General features: G+C 30.3%; 1 protein-coding gene and 1 long non-coding RNA gene across 2 annotated transcripts in view; both read left to right on the plus strand.

Moving 5' to 3' along the window:
- Nucleotides 1-15,661, plus strand: part of LOC118188850 (GTP-binding protein Di-Ras2-like) — a 548,874-nt gene that overhangs the window by 95,687 nt on the left and 437,526 nt on the right. The window lies entirely within an intron of this gene.
- On the plus strand, nucleotides 8,722-12,738 carry LOC146997918 (uncharacterized). The gene is made up of 2 exons (XR_015039964.1): nucleotides 8,722-8,762; nucleotides 12,578-12,738. It is a non-coding gene; the product is annotated as an uncharacterized LOC146997918 (long non-coding RNA).

Below are 15,661 nucleotides of genomic sequence, written 5' to 3' on the forward strand. Positions count from 1 at the left end.
CTATATTTGTTTACTATAACGACACTCAATGCACAAAATTTATATCATTTGAAGAATTATCGTTGCCAAATGTTCTATTCAAATACTATAATAAAGCCAAAACGATGTATGAAAGAAATTAAGTAAACAAAACAGAAAAGAAACAGTTTTTCACAGACGATTGAGTATTTCTCATTCAGTTAATTCAGTTCTCACTTCGCGACAAGGCAAAAATACATAAAAACTCAAAATATCTGCATTAAAAATTACGAAGTAAATCTTAAACACTTATTTCCTCGAAAAAATTCCAGAAAGGATTAAGCATGATTAAACTCGCAATAATAAATGAAGGCGTTATTTTTGTGCTGCGAAGCTTAGTCTCTCTAGATTGGCAACAAATCTACAATTCTGCTGTATCAAATGTAAACAGATATGTCCGCCGTGTTATATAAAACTTAACCGCACTTAAACAGCTCTTAAATTGTTGCTAATTGTACAAATATTGCTTCCAGAATTACGAAAGGCATAAAAACCTTAACAGGAAGATAAGAACAACATAATTCAATCATTTTTAAAGCAAAAATGTACAATTTACGAACATATAAGAGTAAAGAATCTGAGATCACTGAGCCGGGTAACAGATTAGCTATATATATAAATATATTTATATACGTTTGGTGCGGCCGATTGCTACCAAAATACGAGGTGCACATCTACATGTTATAGCAGTCCTATATACAAAATTTCAACGTTCTGAGGCTACTCGTTTTCGAGTTATGCGAGATACGTACGAAGGTACGTACATACGTTCGTACAGACGCCACGAAAAATTCTCTTCAGAATTCATTTTAAAGCAGTTTTATAATTTTTTGAAGGAAAAGAGTCTTTTATTCTGTCTTTACGTACAGATATCACGCAAAAACTTCGTTAAATTGCATTCGATAGCGATCAAAATGGATATTTTCGTTGAAATATGCTGCCTGAAACATTTCGCGATTACAATACTTCCTTTTTACTCGTACTTCGTACAAGGAAGTAAAAAGACCTTGATATCGGCATTCGTTTGCTAAAGTTCGAAAACACTGTGGAAATTTTGGAAATGAGAGAGCTGATGCTTTAGCAAAGCTAGTCACGAAACGTCATATTAATGTAAATCTCCGTGTTCTTATTCCATCTTAGTGTATTCCATAATTCTTATTATATTATTGGAAGCGCTTTATATAAAGCTCTATCTGTATGTGGAACAGAGAATATCTGTTCTCACCAAAGCGCAATGGATCAAAGTGTTTTGTCAACCAATTTTTCAAAGGATGAAAATTTGATAAGCTTTCAGCCGAATTTATATTAACACAATTTTTGATTCAATATGGCAGTTATAAAAACTAATTAAAGCGATCTGACTTGCCTCAAGTGCTTTGTATTGCTGCGGTCTCGGTGATAAGGACGTTGAGCATATTCTTCTTGAGTGCATTCTTCACGTCCAGCAGAGGCAGATACTTCAGGCAACTTTGAAGCGCCTGTCTGTATCTTGGCCACCAATCAATCAATTTTTCTGAACTTTTTGGACTAAAGAAACACTTTTTGCTTTTTGAAATTTCATTATCAATTTCGATTAGTGAGTTATCATTATTTTATTACTTTTTCTTTTCTTTTAAGCTTTCTTTCTCTTTTCTTTCTTTTCATTTCTTTTTCTGTTAATTTCGTTTCGGCATTTTACGTTGAAACTTTAAATGTCAATTTCAAACTGTTGCCACCCAATATTCCAGCCCTGTATTATATTTAAAGAAATTAAATAATGAAGAATCTACGTAAAGGTATGTATGTTTCTCGCATTGTAATAAAACGACGGTACCTGGAGCCATCAAATTTTAAATAATGTAGACCTCCACTCGAAAATGGGCATCTGGAATTGGTTTTATTATCTATTTCATATTATTTATTTAACGAATTTGTGGTTAACAAACTCGATTTCAAATCGAGCAATGGCAACACTGTACGCGGGAAAACATTTTTACCTCAAGCGCACGAGATTGTGTATCGGAAATTCTAAAGATACGCTCAGTTTAAAATTATTTTGCGATACTGCTGTGGAACTGAATTTTATGGTTTAAAAGCGAAGAACATGATATTTAATAAACAAAGGTAACCCACAAAACTTAAAAAAAAAAAAAAAAAAAAAAAAAAGGGCTTTTTGGGCGTAATGTAAAATATGAATCCTGTCAGATTTTAGTTTTTTTTTAAATTTTCTTTTATTTATTTTCTTTATTGTTTTTTTTAATAATCTTTGCCCATTTGCATTCCCGATGTATATTTGTTCATTTGTTAGTAATATATCTTATTTGTGCCTTACTTAAGCCTCGTGGTATACTTTATGGAACTCGAGGATTTCAAATTAGAGTTCACGTTAAAAAAAGTGCCAAGCACTTGTAAGAATTGGAGGCTTTTTTCAGCCTATTTGGACACGAGTGTCCCCATAGCTCAAAAGAAGGGGCCCCGTATCTCCACAAACGAGGGCATCCAGTAACCCAGCTACCCACAAACAACAAACAAAAATACTAAATAAAAATAAGTAAGCACATCTAACACAAAATTACAAACCAACCAACCAACTAACAAACGAAACCAAACAAAAAAACCATAAACACAAATTCACAACATAGTGCACCACAGATATCTAAAACCCATATAAATACAGAATTCAATTTTAACAGAAGATTCCGGCCAGCGGCCTATTTCCATTGATAAACTTCATTAGAGCAATAGATTATGATTTAAAAACTTTAAAATAAATGACACTTGCATTAAAATCAGTAATGTTAAAAATCTTTCTAATAGGGTCTGTTAAACTACAATCAATAACAAAATGCCTAGCATCTCTACCAACCTGACAACTCTTACATAGTTTATTTTCCTGCAGATTAAATCGGTTGAAATAGAACGGAAACCTACCATGTCCAGTTAAAACCTGATTAACGTCAATATTATCCATACATTTTATTTTATTCGTGACTTTAATTAATTCCATAAATCCTTTGTTTTTAGGTGAAGAGAACCACTGTATTTTCTATTTGTTAACGTAAAATTCTTTCACTCTTTGAATAGCAATTCTCTTCGAACCTGTTACTTCAATATCCATTGCAGTGACATTTGAGACCGCCTGCTTGGCCAGGCTGCCGGCCCTCTCATTGCCAATAAAGCCCTTTAATCCAATGTAGCTTAATATTTAAATATGAACACAAAGTTTCTAAATGACTCTTAATTTCGACACATAATGGATTGAAATTGTCTGGCCCGGAGAGCGTATGGAGAAGTGACAGGCAGTGAGTGTAAATATTTACAGACGTCGGTATAAATAAACAAGGTATTTTTAATCCATAATATGGCTTGTTTGAACGCTTCACTTTCTGTTTGGAAAACTGAATTATATATATTCAACTTAAACATTTTATAATCCACCTCAGTTCCATAGTGAAAACAACAAAGGCAGCTCCTACGCTCCCTCCGACCCCAGAACTATCTGTATAAATATCAAATACATCAACAGTTGGATTACTTTTATCAAAAACAAAAGAAAATCTATTGGAAGGATGTATTGAATGAATATTAAATTTTTCAAAAACATTCTTTGTAACTAAATAATTTTCATATATTTTCAGTTCCATTCGTCCAGTTCTAAATAAAAATTTCTCATAATAAAATTCGTATAAAACAGAGAGAGGAGGCAGCCCAGCCAACATAAAGACGGCCTCGATAGGCACCGTTCTAAAACATCGGGTTAAAGCTAAACCCCAAGCTCTCTGAATACTGTCTAACTTCAGGATCCCCAGGCTACAATTCCATACATGATGATTGGAAGCACTACATTTAAGTATATCTTCCTAAGAATGGAGGATTTCAAGGCTAAAATCTCAGCTTAAAAAGCTCTTCTATAATTTTGGGATCGCAAAATTATAGAAGAACAAATAATATAAGTGGCGTTATATTCCCAAAATTAAATTATATTCCCAAAATATATGTGCAACTTTGTGCTTACATTACCTTTGTTGAGCTATAAGATTGAAGGAGTAATGTAATGTATTAAATGCGTTAGAAAATGTTACGTGCTAGGTCTACGAATTTTGAGGTAATTCTTGAAACGGAAAGTACTAGAAAATACAGTTCCAAGTTTTGATGAAAAGTGAGTGATAGAAAAAGTCTAATTTTTTTCCCTATAAAAAACTCAGTTAATGAGCTGAATGTTTTAATTGCTATAATATGAGATAAGTGATTGGAATAAAATTTGTACTCAAAAAAAAAAAAAAAAAAAAAGTAATATTCTGTTAAAAGAAATGTTGAAACCAATAAAGTAATTGCATTTTCAGCGAACCATTAAAACCTGATTAGGATAATGTGCTTTCATAAACCAGGTGAAAATGACTGAAAATAGCAGAACTAAATTAATTACAAACTAATTAGCGAAATTACAAATCTGTTCGGAGTTAAAAAATTAAATTCAAGTATATTTTCACTGCAGTTTTACCCACTTCAAATACTTATACACCGTCATGGAATGTTTACATAGATGTCTTTGACAATTAAGGACTGTTGCCACTAGAAAAAGAATATAACTAAGCAGAGCATCTTCGTTAACGAAATAAACATAATTGAAAACTCAAATTTTATTTCATCGAAAGTCAAAAGCTATCAAGCAAAGTGTTTCTTTTGAAAAGACCCCGGAAAAGAACGAGTAATTAGAAATTCTTCAGAAACTTTGAATTTTTTCTCCCCTTTCACTAAATTATTCTCTTATTTATCTTTTCAGCATCGATCCTTTTAACTGCGCGTAAAATGTTAAAAATACATAGAATTAGTTTCTACATAAACATCTAATTCTATACTCTATGCAGCAATAAAAATAGATGTTTATTGGTAAACATAAATATAGGTTGAAGCTGTAGTTGTACAATAAAATGCAGGAAGAAAAAAGAAAGAAAAATTAATAGTTTGAGATTTTCATCGCGCAAATAGTTTTCAGGGGGGGGGGAATACAGAGATTTTAAAATCCTTCTGGAGATTTTTTGCAATTAAGCTCTTTCGTTAATGTTAAAGGTTTTTAAAGCCAAAAACGCATTTTTAATGTAATAATAAATAAGGTAATAGTAAAAATATTTCTTTTCAATTTTTTCCCGTTTTCTACACGTTTTTTAATATAATATATAACTAAAAATTCTGAAAAGTCTTTTGAATCTATTGAAATTAGTTTTGAATAAAAGGTCCTTTACTGTGTCCACACGAACACATATCACGGGGAAAAAATTGTCCAAATGAATTTAGTAAAATCTGAAAAGCCTTCAGATTTTATATTAATTTCGTTTTAGCATTTTGTGGCGTTTCACTTTTGAAATTGCTTCCACCAAATATTAGAGCCCTGCATTATATTTAAAGAAATTAAATAATGAAGAATCTGCATAAATGTATGTATGTTTCTCGCACAGTGATAAAACAACGGTACCTACAGACATTCAATTTTGAATAACGCAGTCCTGCATTGGAATACGGGCATCTGGAAGCTCAAGTTTGGAATTTGTCTCTTTCATATTTTATAAAACTTTGATGAATTTTTGATTAACAAACTGAACGATTTCAAAGCGAGCAATTGGCTACACTGTATGGAAAAACACATTTTTATCTCCAGGATAAATATATAAAAAAATATTTTCGCTGAAATATGGTACTCGAAAGTTTTCGAGATTGCAGTCCTTTATATCGTACGGAAATGGAAAATCTGCGCAGTTTTTAAATTTAACATTTGATATTCCCTTCAGGCATTTTCCGGTACATTTAAAAGCGAGACGAAGGCTGGCAGCGTAGCTGCTAGTTTAAAATAAAGAAGAAAATTATTTGAAGCTAAATACTTACGCAGGTTTACTAAATTCTCGATTCACAAATGATATCAAATGCCTTCGATCGTATCTTAGTAGTTCATGCATAAATTCCGAACCCTCCGGTGTTGTTTGCAGCACTGCATACAGAAGAGAATACCGTTGCTATGGCCACAGATCTATTTTAGTTGGGATCGTTCCCTTCGGAAAAGAGCAATAACCTGGCCAAAAAGTATGAGCTGGATCAGCACTGATTACCTCTTTATAAGTGAAAGCGTAAATCCCATTGAACTAAGCGAGAGAAATTCAGAAAAGCTGGTAAACATTCTTTAGTGAGGATCAAAGTTCTCAGAAATTCTCGGTATATAAAAGAAAAGGAAATTTATTTTGCTTTAGAAAATTTTGTTTAAAATATAAATTTGGGATAAAGAAAAGAAGTAAAAGAAAGTTATCTTTAAAGTATTACATAATGCCGGTATCTTTCACTGTGTCTGAGGAATAATTTGAGGGTCGGGGGTTTGGTTTTCAAAGTATAAACGTATGATAAAAGAAAATTATCTCAAAAGTATTACATAATGATGGTATTTTTCACTAGCTTTGAGCGATAATTTGAGGTCCGGTGTTTTGGCTTATTTGATTACGGTGAAGTACGTACAGGCTATCTGCCTAAAGGGACGCATGCTTCAGTGAAGGATTTTCTAAGGGAAAGCTATGTTGTAATTTGTATACAGTGTATTTCGGAAATTTTTATATTGCCTTAACTCAGCTTGGAAATGAAACTTAAAAAATATGATGGGGAAACCACATGATTTCCTTGCATAGCCTATTAGATTATACACAGTTTTTGCTGCATTTAATTTAAACTTATTTACTCGAATTTCATTAGAGATATATTTCTCATTCAATTAATTCAGTTCTCACTTCGCGACAAAGCAAAAATACATAAAAAGGCAAAACATCTCCGTTAAGGGGAGTCATCACCTTTACACATTCAAAAAATCGAATTTTTTTCCCTTTTAGAAACTGTAGACATTTCTGAGTCTTTTAAAACAAACATCGTTACGATATTCGAATTAGAACCTTAAAAATTATGAAATAAAGAAAACTATTCTGAGGTAAATTTTGCTAGATCGAACATTTAAATCATCCCCTGACGTTTGTTTACATTTGTACGCGCAGCTGCTTACGAATGTTCACTCGCAGATTGCTTTAATTTTTACTGTTAACATCATGTATAATTGGTAAAATTGAATGTGTCGGACAGATTCTGAAAAGAATAGGCACTAGATTACGAAAGCAAAAGCAAGAAATGAAGAAACTTAGTGACAGTAAAACTCTCAGTGGAAAAGGTCGCCTTACGGATGATAATATAACCCAAGTGGAAATTTATTGTGGAAATGCTATTAAAAATATTGCAATTCTGTAAAAGATATGCAAGAGGCAATGTGGGCAATATTCTACCACCAAATGTTCAACCGACGGGGAACCAACTCACAATTTTTGCTCAACAGGGGTGGATTCGTGGTGTACATATCGAAGATGGATTGCAAGTGGAAATCTGAAATCCTATAAACGTAACAATTCAATTCCATCACCTGTAATGGATGCTATCAAAGATTATTTAAAGATTTTAGCATGCCACTATTACTAAAAAGTGTTTAGGAGAACATACCCAGAATCCAAATGATTCCGTTGAATGCTCTGATTTGGAAACTGTGTCCTAAAAATTCTGGATGGGGTTATAATATTGTTAAGACAGCAGTGAATGAGGCAGTTATTATATAAAATGATGGTCAAGCTGGGCGATTACATATTATGAAAGAAGTTGGATACCGAATTGGTGATAAATGTAGTCAAGTTTGCAGCAGACACTGGTCAAAGTCTTATTCAGTCAGCCAAAATAAAGGCAAAGATGTCTACAATAGATGCTCGCAGAGCAAGAAAAAGAGCCAAACGTGTTGCAGTAACAGCTAATTGAAGAACAGGAGGGAATTAAAATTTGGGAACTTTAAAACCTTTTTTCTCAAAATGGTGATTTTCATTCTTGCGCGCATTCTTTAAGAAAATCTATCATAGCTATTGATTTAAAACTTTCAGGGTAAGTACATGATGATATTGCTAAAAAAATGCACCTACCGTTTTCTTTGAAAAATTATTTTTTAAGATTTTATATAATTTTACTTAAATTTTTTTAATGCTTTCTCTGTTTTATAAGATTTTATTGTAATAGTGTTAATATTCTTCGATATTTTAAAATTTAGATAGGTGAAGAATAATACCTAATGATGTTTCATTACAAAATTGTAAAAATTATTACTGTAACTATATTTGTATTACAGTCAGTTTGCGCTCAGCGCTTCAGTACAAATTTTAAATTTTCGGAAAATGCAGTTTGTTTTTTCTTTATGAAACAAATTCTTATACACTATTAGTAAAATAAATCAAGAAACATAATCAATTGCAATATTTTAATAGCATATAATTTAATAGCATAGAGATGACACATTGAAAATTTCATATTGTAGATACATTAGGATTTTTTTAAAGAAGGAGTGATGAAAAATTAGCAAACGCCTTCGCCGGGAATCGAACCACGGACCTCTGGAATACCGGCCCAGCGTGCAGAACCACTACAACACAAAGGCACGCTACACTGTAAAAAAAAAGTTCGCTCTTTACAGGCAAAAGTTTTGTAAAGTTACAGAAATCAAAAAGTTACACAAGAATTTCCTGTAATGGTAACAGGTTGAAAGCAAACTGTGGCTGGTACAGCTAATTTGTCTGTAACATTACAGATAATGTTTCAGTAGCCGCGTGGAAGAATCACGTGACTGACTGGAAATCAGCCAATCAGAAGAAAAGTGTTTGAAAGCTAGTTGCAGAAAAAAACATGGCTGAATGCATGTTGGTTGTATAGCGCAGGTAAGTAAGAAAATGTTTACAATTACGTTTGAAATATTTTTTGTTCATTTTATGCAGATTATTCTCATGCACTTTGCACTGTTATATGTAGTGAGTAAGTATTTAAACATTTAAGCTTTGCGATTAATTAATATCAGTGTTCGTAATGAGTTGAAAGAGTGCAGAATATTTATTCCAAATGCAGATCTAATAGTAGTATTTTGTCATTGCGCATCCGATAAATTACGCCTTAAATTGCCCGTATTATTATTTATAACTAATTATTCCAAAATTTAATCACTGTTGTGGTATTTAATTGAAACGGTAATGTGGTTGTTGAAAACAAAATTAATCTTGTTAGCGTTCGTTTGCAATCGTCTGACCAAAGAACGTTTGACATCTTTTTCCCGGCAGGCCTTGCGAGAAAAGTTTATGTAAACATTTAGAATTCTGAATGTAATGTATATATTTTTTTTGCTTACTAGGTTTAGTTTATTCTTTTTCTAGGATTACCTAATTAATTATACTTGGTTTATAATTCAGTCTAATATGTTTATATACGAGTGTGTTATGAAGTAAAATTACAAAAACTTGAACAATGCGGTCGAGAATCTCGTTTATTCTTTAGTGTAATAATATTATTTTTTCAATGGTATTAATTTCTTACGAATATGTTATAATTCCAGAATGAAGTAATTATATTGATTAAAAATATATCGCATCATACTTTTCGTAATGTTTTGGTTTACTAACTAGATGCAACTTAATTATTCCATATATTTTAATATACCAATATCAACAGGGAAAAGATGGAAATGACCTAAAATATTTTTCTAAAAATTCGTTAAACTAGTTATAAAAGAAAACTAAAATTTTGTACATTATTTCCAAAAATATTCCATTAATATTTTAGAAGTTACAAAATTTATTATATTGTATATATAACTTTAAACATTTAATGTAGAATTTATGTTGATTTTATTTTGCCCAATTTTAATACAGTTTTGAAGTATGATAGTCTTGTTACTAGGATAGCATGAATCTGCTAATACAAGTTTAATATATTTCTTGACAAATGTGTCTCTTATTCATGTAATATAATATATAAATCATAAAATAAGTTTTTTTAAATAAATTATGATTGTGTATTGGAATTTAACACAATTCTGTATCTGTATGTTAGTATTAAAAATAAAATAATAATAAATTTTTAATGAAGCATTGATTTTAGGATTAACAACTGTAAATATATATATATACTCACACATGAATAAATGGAAATGCAAGTTACTTTTTCTTACAAAGCCGTCCATGAATATATACTTCCCTTTAGACTGATAGCCTTTGCATGCTTTGCCATATTCTATCAATCCAAATGATGCAAATATGCAGAAAATTTTACTTTCTTTGAAAGTTAATGCAGGAAATAAAATTTAGTGCATTTGTAAACTACATTAGTTCTCTTATAGCTTGGTATTTAATTGTCCAATGATTTACTAGTCCAAACTAATGCAGAATTCAGATATTGTTCAAATAAAAGAAAATTAATAAGTTCTGATTGTTAGACGTATATATGAAGATTTATTTTTTTAAATATTATTTTAAGTCAACTAAATTAATTTCAAATTTAAGTAAGTATTCATGCCTTTCAGTAGTATTATTTTTGGAAATCTTAAATTAAATAACTGAATGCAATATTTCTTGTTAATAAAAGAAAAGCAATGTTATGAAAGACTAGCGAAGTGGATTTGCAAGTTCTAATTACGAAAGGTCCCATGCTCTAAGGGGTCATTTTTAAAAATACTTAATTAAAAAAAAGTATTTAACGTAAAACTTCCAGCTTCACACATGTGCAATATTAATTCTATATATTTTATCTCATTTTATTGATTAATTTCATAGCATTTCGTGTGACACTAGTAGAAATTATTTATTAAATTTTATGCAGTTTCTGATCTACGTTTTGATTTTGTTATTAATTACGTTAGGTTACATAAGATTTAAAATTATGTAAGGTACAAAAACCTTCTGCATCTATTAATATATGCTGAAGTGAATGGAATTATGCCAGTGAAATTTTTTAAAATCAAAAACAAATTTCTGTGGAAAATTAAAGTTATAAATTCTAAATGCAAACAAAGGAGTGAATTTGAAAATTATCAAATAAGCCAAAGTGTTGGTAATTTTTGCAGTTTTGCAGAAGAATTTTTATACTGTGCAGAATGGGAATATGATGTTTGGTTTTGTTAGTACAGTCAAAAGTTGTTAATCCGGACTCGTTGGGACTCGTCGAGGCGATTCCGGATTATCAATTTTTCCGGATTACAGATCATCAGTTTAAATCTGATAAGATGGCATGCAGAAATTTTAAAATTAAAAATATGAAACCGTAATTTATGAAATAAAGAACAATTATGATCTAAAGGGTATCAAAATTTACAAAAAAAAAAAAAAAAAAAAAAAAAAAAAAAAAAAAAAAAAAAGCTTAATATTTATTTGTTTACTTTATTAAACATTTCTTTCAATGTAAGTTGTGTAAGTTGCTTCGTTTTATGTGATAATACTTTCTCTTTAATTCTATAAACAGCCATAATTCTTCTTCAGTTACAAAGTTCCGCTGTTGAAGTCCTATAATTGTTGTGTCGAGAATACCGACTAATTTGTCAATCGAAATTTTTTCGTTTTCAATAACCTCTGTATCACTTTCTTCACTATCGGAAGCGAATTATATTGACGAGAAATTTGATTTAAATCATAAACAAGACGGAGTACATCGAGATGAAATACTACATTTAGTAAGGAATTATAAGCCAAATAAAATAAAAACATCTGCTCTGAAGATAAGGATTGCTGACAGATGAACATCCAATACATTGCGCGCCGTGGCAATCACAATAATATTGTGATAGTAGTAGTTTATACATGATTACTTTTCATTTGTTATATTCCTACTGTGACTGTGTCCTTTGGAAATTAAATTATTCGTTTAATGTTTCCCTCTCAATTTTCGGAAGATAAAATTAGTAAAAATAAGTGGGAACATAGCATCAAGAGCATTATATATCCCCATTTTCTTGAAGCTGTTCACTGTTATTGTTTCATAAATAATAGGCCGTGCACCCAAAATCCACTAGCAAATCAGTTAGTAAGATGAAAACGACCACTATGCAGACGAAAAATTTAGGGTAACTTGTTTTGTGAGCGCCTTAAGAGAGACAAACATTACCTAAATCATTAAAACAATTTCAGAATCCTGTTGCTAAAAGAAAGCTTGGAAAATGTTGTCCGAGTCCCAGTGATTCATTTGACCAATATGTAATATTGTTTTAGAAATTTAAGGTAATAAATATAATATATTTCGAATGCTAAAACAGTTCGAGAAATTTATTCAAGTTCTGAATTCTGAATATAAGTATACTGTATATTATATTTAATAACTATGGTGGCTTCATTTATGAAAAGATTTGCATATTGTCTGCTTTTGTACAATGAACCTTCTCTAAGCTAGCTATGCGTGATTCCTGAAGATTTTGATCTTTAATGATATTGGGCATCTTAGATAAGTTATGTTTACTAATTAGTTATTTTATGAGGAATGCTGGTTAAATTTAAAAAGTGATTGACTGAGGTAGCTTGTAGTAATGAGACGGTTCACTGTAATGCAATTTTTTAAAGTATTTAAGCTGTTCCTGATTACTTAAGATATTATAAAGAAATATGATTAAAAGTGTTATATGAGCACACGTTTAAAACATCTATTAAAATAATTTTTATAAGCATTTTAAGAGCATGATTATGATTATGATTTTAAAAGGAATGTTTTTTTCTTTATTTAGGAGACATGGTTTACAAAGAAGGGGAAAAACCATTCATTTTTTCCAAGCAGTCGAAACGAATTTTTATGAAATGTTATATTGTGTTATTTTTTAATTAATTCTTTTTTTAAGGTTTTATGTAAAGTTTATGAATTAAGTAATAAATTATTTTTACTTCTGTATTTTAATTAGCATATTATTTGCTTCATAATGTTTCACAATAAAATTATGAATTCAATAAACTTCATAATTAACATGCTGTAATATATATATAGAGAGAGAGCATAAAGTTTGTTTTCTGTTGTCACATGTATATTTCACAATTTTGTATGCAAATCTCGAAATTTATAATAACTAAGAATACTTTTTAGTATCACTTTCTAAATGGTAATTATTAAGCTTAAAGTTTTATTACATATCACGTTTGTAAAAAATTATAGGTAAAATTAAAATGCATTAAATTTTAAGTTAAACTGAAGTATTAATTTTTGAAACAAAAAGGCATAATTGTATTAAACATCAAGAATTTTAATGGAAGCAAGGCTTTAAAAATTAAGGTCAGTTGGTGAAGTTTTATGCTTATTCAAAAAGCATGATATTAGGTTTTTAATGAAAGACTTCTATCTGTTAATTCAAAGGAAATTATTTGTGGGTAGGGTAAAAACGTTATGCAGTTGACATCTATTACTTCAAACAATAGCAGACTGTTGTCAAACACTGAGTGCAGATAAGAATAAAAAGGTTAGTTGGACGTTGTAATTCAAGCGTATGAACAAAATTTTGAATTCCTTGTAGTAACAAAATAAAGTTCATTGCTATGTTGAATTCTTTAATTTACTGAAAATGTCATTTTTTAGAAGGAGAGAATATAATATTTTTGAAACATAAAGAACAGCTGTTCTGAGTTCTTCATAGAAATATTTCACAAAATGTCTTTTATTGTAATAATATGATCATATCAACATGCAACACGTTTACTCATATAAGTTAAATCTAAAGGAACATGTGTCTATTTTAACTAAAATTACTAAAAAGAAAGTTCTAGAACATATCTTAATAATTGACACTAAAACATGCAAAGAATGCATACTGTTTTTTTCAGCTATTTTACAGGCCAAATATAAATTCCAGATGACTTTCCATTATTTTATGTAAAGGATATACATGTAATTTAATGTAAGGAGTAGCATATCAATTTGAACTTAATTATCAAATTAAGCTCATATCGATTATTAATCAAAATGATATATATACCTACAGATATTGCTTTATATGCATTTCAATGTATTTTTATTATAATAAGCATTATTTTAGACCAAAAATCTATTACTTTTATAGACATATCCTTTAGTATTTCATCTATGAAAAATATATTCTACACACATATAATTACTTAATGAGATATTAGAAGGAAATAATCTGAAACCTTTACAGATACAACCACTGGAATTTTACGTAAGAAAAGTATCTTTTACTCACATAATAACGTGCTGTAATAATACAAGCAAATAACCTGTAACGGTTACAGATATATCTGTTGAGATCTTACATGAGAAAAACATGTTCTTTTTACATAATTATTTGATGTAATATTACACGCAAATAATCTGTAACCATTACAGATATATCGTTTGGGATTTTACATGAGAAAAATATGTTCTACTTACATAACTATATGCTGTGATATTACAAGAAAAAGATCTGTAACCATTACAGGCAAAACTCTTGTAAAGTTACAAAGAAAACACCTGTTGCTGTTACTCAAATAACCCATGGCATCCCAGTTTCCATGAGTTTTCTTAGTAACCTTACAGATTTTTTTTTACAGTGTAGGAAGGCAGGAGAAATACCTTATAACATATGTATGAACATAACAATTTGACGTATTTAAACTCGAAAATCAGCCAAAATTTTCATTTTTTGTGTTACGCAAAAGTGAAGACTCCCCTTAAAAATTGAAAAACGTAAAAACTAAACACAGTTAAAACAATTAAAAGAAAATTCACAATTGAAATTAGAGCGAAACAACATAATTCAATCACTTTTAAAGCAAAAATCGCACAATTTGCCAACATATAAGAATAAAAAAAGCGAGCTTACCTAGGCGCGTAATAAGGGGTATATATTTGATCTTGGAAGATTCACCATGTTCTGGCGAGAATAACGCAACGCCACAGAATATTAGCAAGAGAAGCACAGTATCAACGTGGCCTTTAGGCAAGTAGAACACGCTCTGATTGTATTCTTTATAACCTTCCTTTAGATATGCTGTTCTTTCTACCTCATTTGAATATCACGGGATCTAGAAATTTACATTCTGGCAGGAAAATGGAAATGAGGAAGATAAAAAGGATGAGTAACATGATATAAATTATTAAAAACTAAACGTAAACACTAAAAGTAGGTAAAAAAGTAATAACTATAAACTTATCGTAAACGGATAGTTATGTAATAAGCAGCATAAAAAGGCTAAATAGAAAATTTGCTGTTTGAAGTCTGTAAGGTGCTCTGAAAATCATTTTTCTGCAGAAAGCTGTCTCATACTGTTAAACCATGCTTGCACTGTACGCATAATATTCATTTCGGATGAAAATCAATTCGTTGAATATGTGATAAATTTCAGTCGCGTCCAGTGAAAAAGTAATCAGCTTTACATTTAATATTTTAGATTAGTTACATTTATATAGAATTGAATCAAATTATAGTTGAGCTTTGGCAGCTAGAAATGAGTGAGTTACTTAAATGAAATTCAACTGTGCCAGCAGTCTATTTGGTACTATTCCGTTTTGAGGACCGTAAAAAAATTGCAGCGAAAATATATGCGCAAAAGCCCCCAAATCTAGTAAACGCGCCCATTGAACAGCGCGCCAAAGCTAGCGTACGTGCTGCTTTCAGATTGCGTAAGTTTATATAGTTCTATATTTCTTAAGACGCCATTGAAATATTAGTTTAATTTTTAAATCTTTTTTTGATATCCTACGGATTTAACAATTTGGAAATTGCCCATGACGAAAAATGTGCAATAAAATTTTGGGTAAAGTGCAGAATCACCCACTGCTTGACGCGTTTTTAAGAATTGCACTACTAGGTATCCATGTGCACATC

The sequence above is a fragment of the Stegodyphus dumicola genome, chromosome 3, assembly GCF_044657685.1.
Source record: "Stegodyphus dumicola isolate Sdum_Otavi_A_Nest chromosome 3, ASM4465768v1".
In the NCBI taxonomy this organism is placed as follows: domain Eukaryota; kingdom Metazoa; phylum Arthropoda; class Arachnida; order Araneae; family Eresidae; genus Stegodyphus; species Stegodyphus dumicola.